The 7,968-nt window shown below is 40.1% G+C and overlaps 1 long non-coding RNA gene across 1 annotated transcript; it reads right to left on the bottom strand.

Annotated features, from left to right (window-relative positions):
* Nucleotides 1-438: 438 nt before the first annotated feature.
* Nucleotides 439-2,573, bottom strand: LOC134585887 (uncharacterized). Its single transcript, XR_010086554.1, has 2 exons — nucleotides 2,239-2,573; nucleotides 439-784 (listed from the first exon to the last, which is right to left on the bottom strand). It is a non-coding gene; the product is annotated as an uncharacterized LOC134585887 (long non-coding RNA).
* Between the last annotated feature and the right edge of the window lie 5,395 nt (nucleotides 2,574-7,968).

Raw genomic sequence — 7,968 nt, 5'->3', positions numbered from 1 at the left:
CATTTGCTCTCTATGTCAGGAAGTTAGAATAAATTCAGATACTCTGTGCGGGTAGATTGCCATCTCTCTTTCTGTATGTCTTTCGGTGTGTCTGTCTATCAGCTGTCTCTGTAGATCCCTGTGATCTGTTTGTTTAGTATCCCACTTTCATGTTCTACGCTACTATGGTATATGTTGGTACATGATTAGTCAAAGGAAAAAAATAAAAAATATTCTCACTTGCTACACATATAATATTTTGTAACATATGTTTATTTCTACCCTGATAATAAATACATGGAATCAAATTATTAAAACAACTTCTTCTGCTGACTGAATAAAGATCCATTGCTGGGAAAATGTCATTTTCAACTGACTTTGAAGGATAGTTGACTACAAAATGTAACTTTAGGTCATGCATAAATTTATGAGTACAGTATATAAGAAATTTAGAGGCGTAACACTTATGGCATAGATAATGGACATATCTCTACCACTTGACGTAACTGCATGGGGATATTGAAATTATTAGTACAAAGAGTAAAGGCATGCACTGATGGTATTACACTTTTTTACAGGGAGGGCGAGCATCTGCATGACACTATAAGTAGTACAAAGTATGTTTAATGGACTGAGGGCCAAGCAACCTCTTGGCCAATGAATTAACTATAACATCACAATTTGAAGTCAGACTCCATTTATGTATTCAGTGAGGAAAATTGAGTATAGTTAAAAAATAAAGAGTTACCTTCATATAACATTGGATCCAAGAGAAATGTAGAAGCCAGTGATACTTTATATTTACCTTTACTCTCTGCATGAACGGTCGCATACATACTGCTCTCCGTCGACCGCAGCCCAATAAGGCCCAAAATCGACCGCAAAAAGCACCCTACCAGACAGCAGACAGCCTGCTAGCACTCCTCCACCGATGGGGAGAAAAACAAAAAAAACGCGCCCGGATCGCCCGCGGTTCATGGCCGATATAGGCGACCTGCTGAGGAGACCGCATGGCGCGGCGGGACCCAACATGGTGGCGGACTTTGAGGATTACTCTGGGAGTTCGGACAACACATCCCTCCACTGCCCTGAGACATTGGGCGACAAGGGACCTTCCAAAACCAAACAACAGACGATGGGTCACCCAGTTACCACGGAGATACTTACCTCTCTCCTGACCGACCTACGCCAGTCGCTCTCCACGGTGATCTCTCAGGTAAGGGAGGATGTTAAGGGGTTCACTGATCGCCTCTCAGCAGTGGAGCAAACCACTCAGGCACAGGCAGTACAAATGACAGAGCTACAGAATCAGGTCAAAGACCTCTCCTCAGCACACATTACACTCACCCACCAACTAGCAGCTATGGAAGACAAAAGGAGGTGGAAGCATATTAAAATTAGAGGCCTCTCAGATGCTATATCCCCAGCTGAGCTGCCCCATCTCATAAAAAGGCTTTTCACGGCCCTCCTGTCCCCTAAACAAGCTAAAGGGGTACAGCTTGATGGCATGTTCCGCCTGCCCAAGCCACCACAACTCGCAAGCTCTGCAACAGGTGACCTCCTGGTCAAATTTCAAAATGGGCAAGACAAGGCTGCTTTAATGGGCGCCATCAAAGGTAAGAATCCCTCCTTATTTACCGCCGAACCGGGCATAAGCCGGACATGTTGGCTCCTTTCACTTACCACCCGCCCCCCCCCCCCCCTCCCAGCTCCACCCCAACTACTTCACAACTTGGTCACTAACAAGGAGCTGCACAAATACCTCACCAGGTTACACGTCAGTATCTTCCATTAACCTTTCTTACCTTCGACAGCCTAGGCTATGTACAGCCCCCACCTTCCACATTGCCTTACGATTATCCACATGGCCTACAAATGGAGTTTCCCTGTACCCCGCAACAAAGGCATATCGACCTACTCCCTTAGAGGGCAAGGTCCCAACTCAACCTCGACACATGCGACACATAAGCGCACACCATGCCCTCACTTACAGGCTCACTCCAGACCACAAGCACATACGTCAAAACTAACCCTACGACTAGAACAGAAACTGCTCTTTTTACACATTGCCTTTCACCCTATGTTCGCAGTAGCTAACTGCGAATTATCTTCACTAATTTAAAAATTGTGCCATCACTCGAAATGCCATGCTATTGTTATACTTTATTGCTGATAAGCTTGCTATAGCTGTCGTGGCTATCCAAGCATGTTGTTAATGCGTGCACAACAAAAAGAAAGAATTTAAAAAAAAAATATTACCTTTACTAAGCGACCTTATTGAACCAAGAAGTAATCTACTACATCCCATACTATATTTATTTCATGGAAACTAGCCTGTGATAAGTCTAAATTGTAGTGACTTGACTTTGTTAACCCTGCCCCCAACCTACATGTGGAGAATAGGGCAGAAGGACTTCCTAAAGTGGCATTCTCTAGGTGCAGGAGTGGGGTGGTGGATGTGGAGATCTCTTTCTTTCAGAATGGCTCATAGTGAGGTGGTGGTGAAGCATAGTGAGGGGGTTGTGAGCATTGCTGTAGGAACCCATTAAAATCTTGAAGACCAGCCTTTTATAAGGCTATGTGACCCTACCATTTAATCTATAATAATAATTTTAAAAAAATTTATATATATAAATATATATATATTTTTTTTTAATATATATATTTTTTTTCTCACAAAAAAACTGTTGTTCAAGTCTTTCTGTTGGTATTTTTGCTTCGTCGTGTAGAAATGTAATTTTAATAGCTACGTCGACGACTTTAACCCCTTAAGGACCAAACTTCTGGAATAAAAGGGAATCATGACATGTCACACATGTCATGTGTCCTTAAGGGGTTAAAAAAAGTTGCCATCACGACGAGGGTGAGGGGAGGAGGGGCAGGGGGACTTACTCCTTTCACCCCCTCCACTAGAAATGCTTCCTACACCATGGATGAGAGAGAGAGAGAGAGAGAGAGAGAGAGAGAGATTTCATATTAAAGTATAGCATTTGACAGAAAAAAAAAACGTGTGTAAAACAAATGGCCACATTGATAAGATTACTCCAGCTCCGCAGACAGAGTGAGAGTATCATACCGTCAGACCCAACTCACACTTCCCACAGGAAAAAAAAACACACTGAACAACAGATTACATAAACGTTACAGACAAATTGTCAGAATTGGCATTCTGTGATAAACTCAGACTCCATGCTAGTCTAGTCTAGATTAAAGCACTTTGGCGGGCTGGGTTGCAGTTCCAGCCAGACTCCTGTCATGGATAAATTAGCACTAAAACATATATATGACAAAACACATCTATTGAGGAAATAACATGGGAAATAATCTTTGTTTATTTGGGGAGGGCGCATATCTGCACGATATGTGTAATCTCTTTATAGTATTAGAGGAGAATTAGAGCATATACAATAGATAATTGAGAATGCACTTGTTGCATTAAAGATAATTGGATTTTGCTAAACACTTGTAGGCATACATACTTCGTATATGTGACTGACAGGGGCATATATATATATATAAATAATAAGACATTATCACCTTCCTAATACGCCTTCTGCCATGAAAGTGTTAAATGCCCACTTGCACACAAACTATGAGGCAGGCAATCCAGATATAATATATGGAATATATTTTTTCTATAATAGAAAACACTTAACTCTGCAATTGGAATGAAAAGCACACACAACTTTTTTTTTTTTTTTTTTAGAAATCTTTATACTTTTATTTTGCAAACGCGAGGCTATAGGAAAAGCAATCTTCCGCTATATGGACTGGATCGCCACTCCCATAACTGCTAGCCAGCAGTAAAGATGTGATTACACCATATAAACAGCCAGGTGACTGGCTATGCTGATATTCTCTATATTTCAGGGGATACTTAGACATATCAGAGTTTGCATCTAATTCAATAAAGAAGAAGAATTCTCACAGAATCGAGAATGAGCATTTTAGCCGAGATTTGGCCGATGCAGCTCATAATATAAAGGAAAACCGTTTTCCCTATTTATTAATGTGAAGATCGAGCTATTCGACATGGAAAAAAAAAATTACTCGATGCCAAGCAACCTTTAGAAAGATAGAATATAGAACCTTCAGCTAAGTTGAAATAGTAGAATTAAGTGATATAGCCAGCTGTTTATACCATGGTAACTCTTTAATGTCACAAGCTACTAAAGACATTGTGTTTTTATTGTGTCATTGCTTTTATCTTTTTACAAAGTGTCAGTGCCTGTCATTGTAACTGCTATTATGCGTGTATAATAATGTCACTGATGGCTAAGATTTCTTTGTAACATGGCAGTGTCACTATCTGCTACTAATAATGGCTGCTGCTACTTTAACCCCTAAAGGACACATGACATGTGTGACATGTCACGATTCCCTTTTATTCCAGTAGTTTGGTCCTTAAGGGGTTAAGTAGACACTGTATCTAAAAGCCTCTGCCTGATATGTACATTGTCACTGCTTGCTGTTGATTTATAATAACACTATGTACAGTGATTTATTCATTAAACCTGGAATTGTAAAGAAATTACAAGGAAATGTCCAAACTGGGAAAAGTTTACAGATGAGTTACCGTTCCAGTTTGGTTATTTTGGCCCAACGTCTCTTACAAAAAAAAAAATATCCAGTTTAGTAATAAATCCCACACTGACAGACCTTATCACATCCTCATACACACAGTAACACTACATTCCATCTCTTTATAGACACACATTAATACTACACGCTGTCTCTTTATCTGTTATCGCTTCCTATTCACACAGTAACACTACATGCTATCACTTTGGGTTTAATTCACTAAACTCGCAGCAAATTCAAATGAGATCAGTAACATTTAAGCTAAAATAGCTGATCTGCAAAATTCTCCAACCAAGATAAAATCAGTATTACGGCTCGATTAAGTTTTGCTGATTTTTTTAAAATCATTTCTATTCACTACACTTCGTATTTTTAGTAAATATATATCTTTACAAGTAATACTACCTGTTGTCACTTAATGTACACAATAACACTATACCGCTATCATTGTATGTACATAGTTTTATTGCCAATACTTTCTATACACAGTGTCACTGCCTGACAATAACTTTATATACACAGTGTCACTGTCTGCCCATCCTTTATATACAGGGTCACTGTCTGCCCATCCTTTATATACAGGGTCACTGTCTGCCCATCCTTTATATACAGGGTCACTGTCTGGCAATACTTTATATATACAGTGTGATTGTCGGTCAACACTTTATATACACAGTGTCACTGCCTAACAATACTTTATATACACAGTGTCACTGTCTGCCCATCCTTTATATACAGGGTCACTGCCTACCAATACTTTATATACACAGTGTCACTGCCTACCAATACTTTATATACACAGTGCCACTGTCTACCAATACTTTATATACACAGTGCCACTGCCTACCAATACTTTATATACACAGTGTCACTGCCTAACAATACTTTATATACACAGTGCCACTGTCTGTCAATACTTTATATACACAGTGCCACTGCCTACCAATACTTTATATACACAGTTTCACTGCCTACCAATACTTTATATACACAGTATCACTGTCTGCCAATACTTTATATATACAGTGTCACTGCCTACCAATACTTTATATACACAGTGTCACTGTCTGTCAATACTTTATATACACAGTTTCACTGCCTACCAATACTTTATATACACAGTGTCACTGTCTGTCAATACTTTATATATACAGTGTCACTGCCTACCAATACTTTATATACACAGTGTCACTGTCTGTCAATATTTTATATATACAGTGTCACTGCCTACCAATACTTTATATACACAGTGTCACTGCCTACCAATACTTTATATACACAGTGTCACTGTCTGTCAATACTTTATATATACAGTGTCACTGCCTACCAATACTTTATATACACAGTGTCACTGCCTACCAATACTTTATATACACAGTGCCACTGTCTGTCAATACTTTATATACACAGTGCCACTGCCTACCAATACTTTATATACACAGTTTCACTGCCTACCAATACTTTATATACACAGTATCACTGTCTGCCAATACTTTATATATACAGTGTCACTGCCTACCAATACTTTATATACACAGTGTCACTGTCTGTCAATACTTTATATACACAGTTTCACTGCCTACCAATACATTATATACACAGTGTCACTGTCTGTCAATACTTTATATATACAGTGTCACTGCCTACCAATACTTTATATACACAGTGTCACTGTCTGTCAATATTTTATATATACAGTGTCACTGCCTACCAATACTTTATATACACAGTGTCACTGCCTACCAATACTTTATATACACAGTGTCACTGTCTGTCAATACTTTATATATACAGTGTCACTGCCTACCAATACTTTATATACAGGGTCACTGTCTGTCAATACTTTATATACACAGTGTCACTCGCTACCAATACTTATATACACAGTGTCACTGTCTGTCAATACTTTATATATACAGTGTCACTGCCTACCAATACTTTATATACACAGTGTCACTGCCTACCAATACTTTATATACACAGTGCCACTGTCTGTCAATACTTTATATACACAGTGCCACTGCCTACCAATACTTTATATACACAGTTTCACTGCCTACCAATACTTTATATACACAGTATCACTGTCTGCCAATACTTTATATATACAGTGTCACTGCCTACCAATACTTTATATACACAGTGTCACTGTCTGTCAATACTTTATATACACAGTTTCACTGCCTACCAATACTTTATATACACAGTGTCACTGTCTGTCAATACTTTATATATACAGTGTCACTGCCTACCAATACTTTATATACACAGTGTCACTGTCTGTCAATATTTTATATATACAGTGTCACTGCCTACCAATACTTTATATACACAGTGTCACTGCCTACCAATACTTTATATACACAGTGTCACTGTCTGTCAATACTTTATATATACAGTGTCACTGCCTACCAATACTTTATATACAGGGTCACTGTCTGTCAATACTTTATATACACAGTGTCACTCGCTACCAATACTTATATACACAGTGTCACTGTCTGTCAATACTTTATATACACAGTAACACAGCTTGCTGCTGCTCAAGTTGTACAGTGTTATTAATTGCAATTTAGTCAATTGTAGTAGTGACACTATGTATATAAAGTAGACACTGTGTCACTACTACAACTCACTATATGCAGTGTCATCACTACAACTCACTATATACACAGTGTCACGAATGTACAAATCACAGTGTATAAATCACTATACACAATATCACCACTACAACTCACTATAGTATCAGTTTCTGATGGGTTGTGTTACTGTCTGCTAGTACCTATTAGTGTTTCAAATTTACAACATCCACACATGTAATGTCAGCACCTTATATACAGTAATAGTACAGTGTGGTTACCTGCAAGCCACAAGTACTTGGTGTTGCCCTCTGTCTGGTCCTTGCCCTCTGTCTAGTTTTTACCCTCCGCCTGGTGTTGCCCTCTGCCTGATCCTTGCCCTTTGTCCTTGTCCTCTACCAGTTGTTGCTCTCTGCTCGGTCCTTGCCCTCTGCCTGTTATTGCCCTCTGCCTTGTGCTTGCCCTCTGCCTGGTCCTTGCAATCTGCCTTTCGTTGCCCTCAGCCTGGCTCTTGCCCTCAGCCTGGCTCTTGCCCTCAGCCTGGTCCTTGCCCTCGGTCTGGTCCTTGCCCTCTGACTTGTCTTTGCCATCTGCCTTTTGTTGCCCTCTGGCTGGTCCTTGCCCTCTGCCTGGTCCTTGCCCTCAGCCTGGCTCTTGCCCTTATCTTGGTGCCAGCCCGCTCCGGTTGTAGGTGGAAAGCCAGCGAGGAGCGGAGATGACCGGATTCCCAGTCTCACACCATGCGAGATATTGCACTTACAGGAACTTAACCCCATCACCGCCTGCAGGCACGGTGCGAGCCGGCATGGGGCAGGCGGGTCCGGACAGG

The sequence above is a fragment of the Pelobates fuscus genome, chromosome 2, assembly GCF_036172605.1.
Source record: "Pelobates fuscus isolate aPelFus1 chromosome 2, aPelFus1.pri, whole genome shotgun sequence".
Classification (NCBI taxonomy): domain Eukaryota; kingdom Metazoa; phylum Chordata; class Amphibia; order Anura; family Pelobatidae; genus Pelobates; species Pelobates fuscus.
The sequence above is the reverse complement of the archived record's forward strand: the minus strand, read 5'-3'. Positions and strand labels throughout refer to the sequence as shown.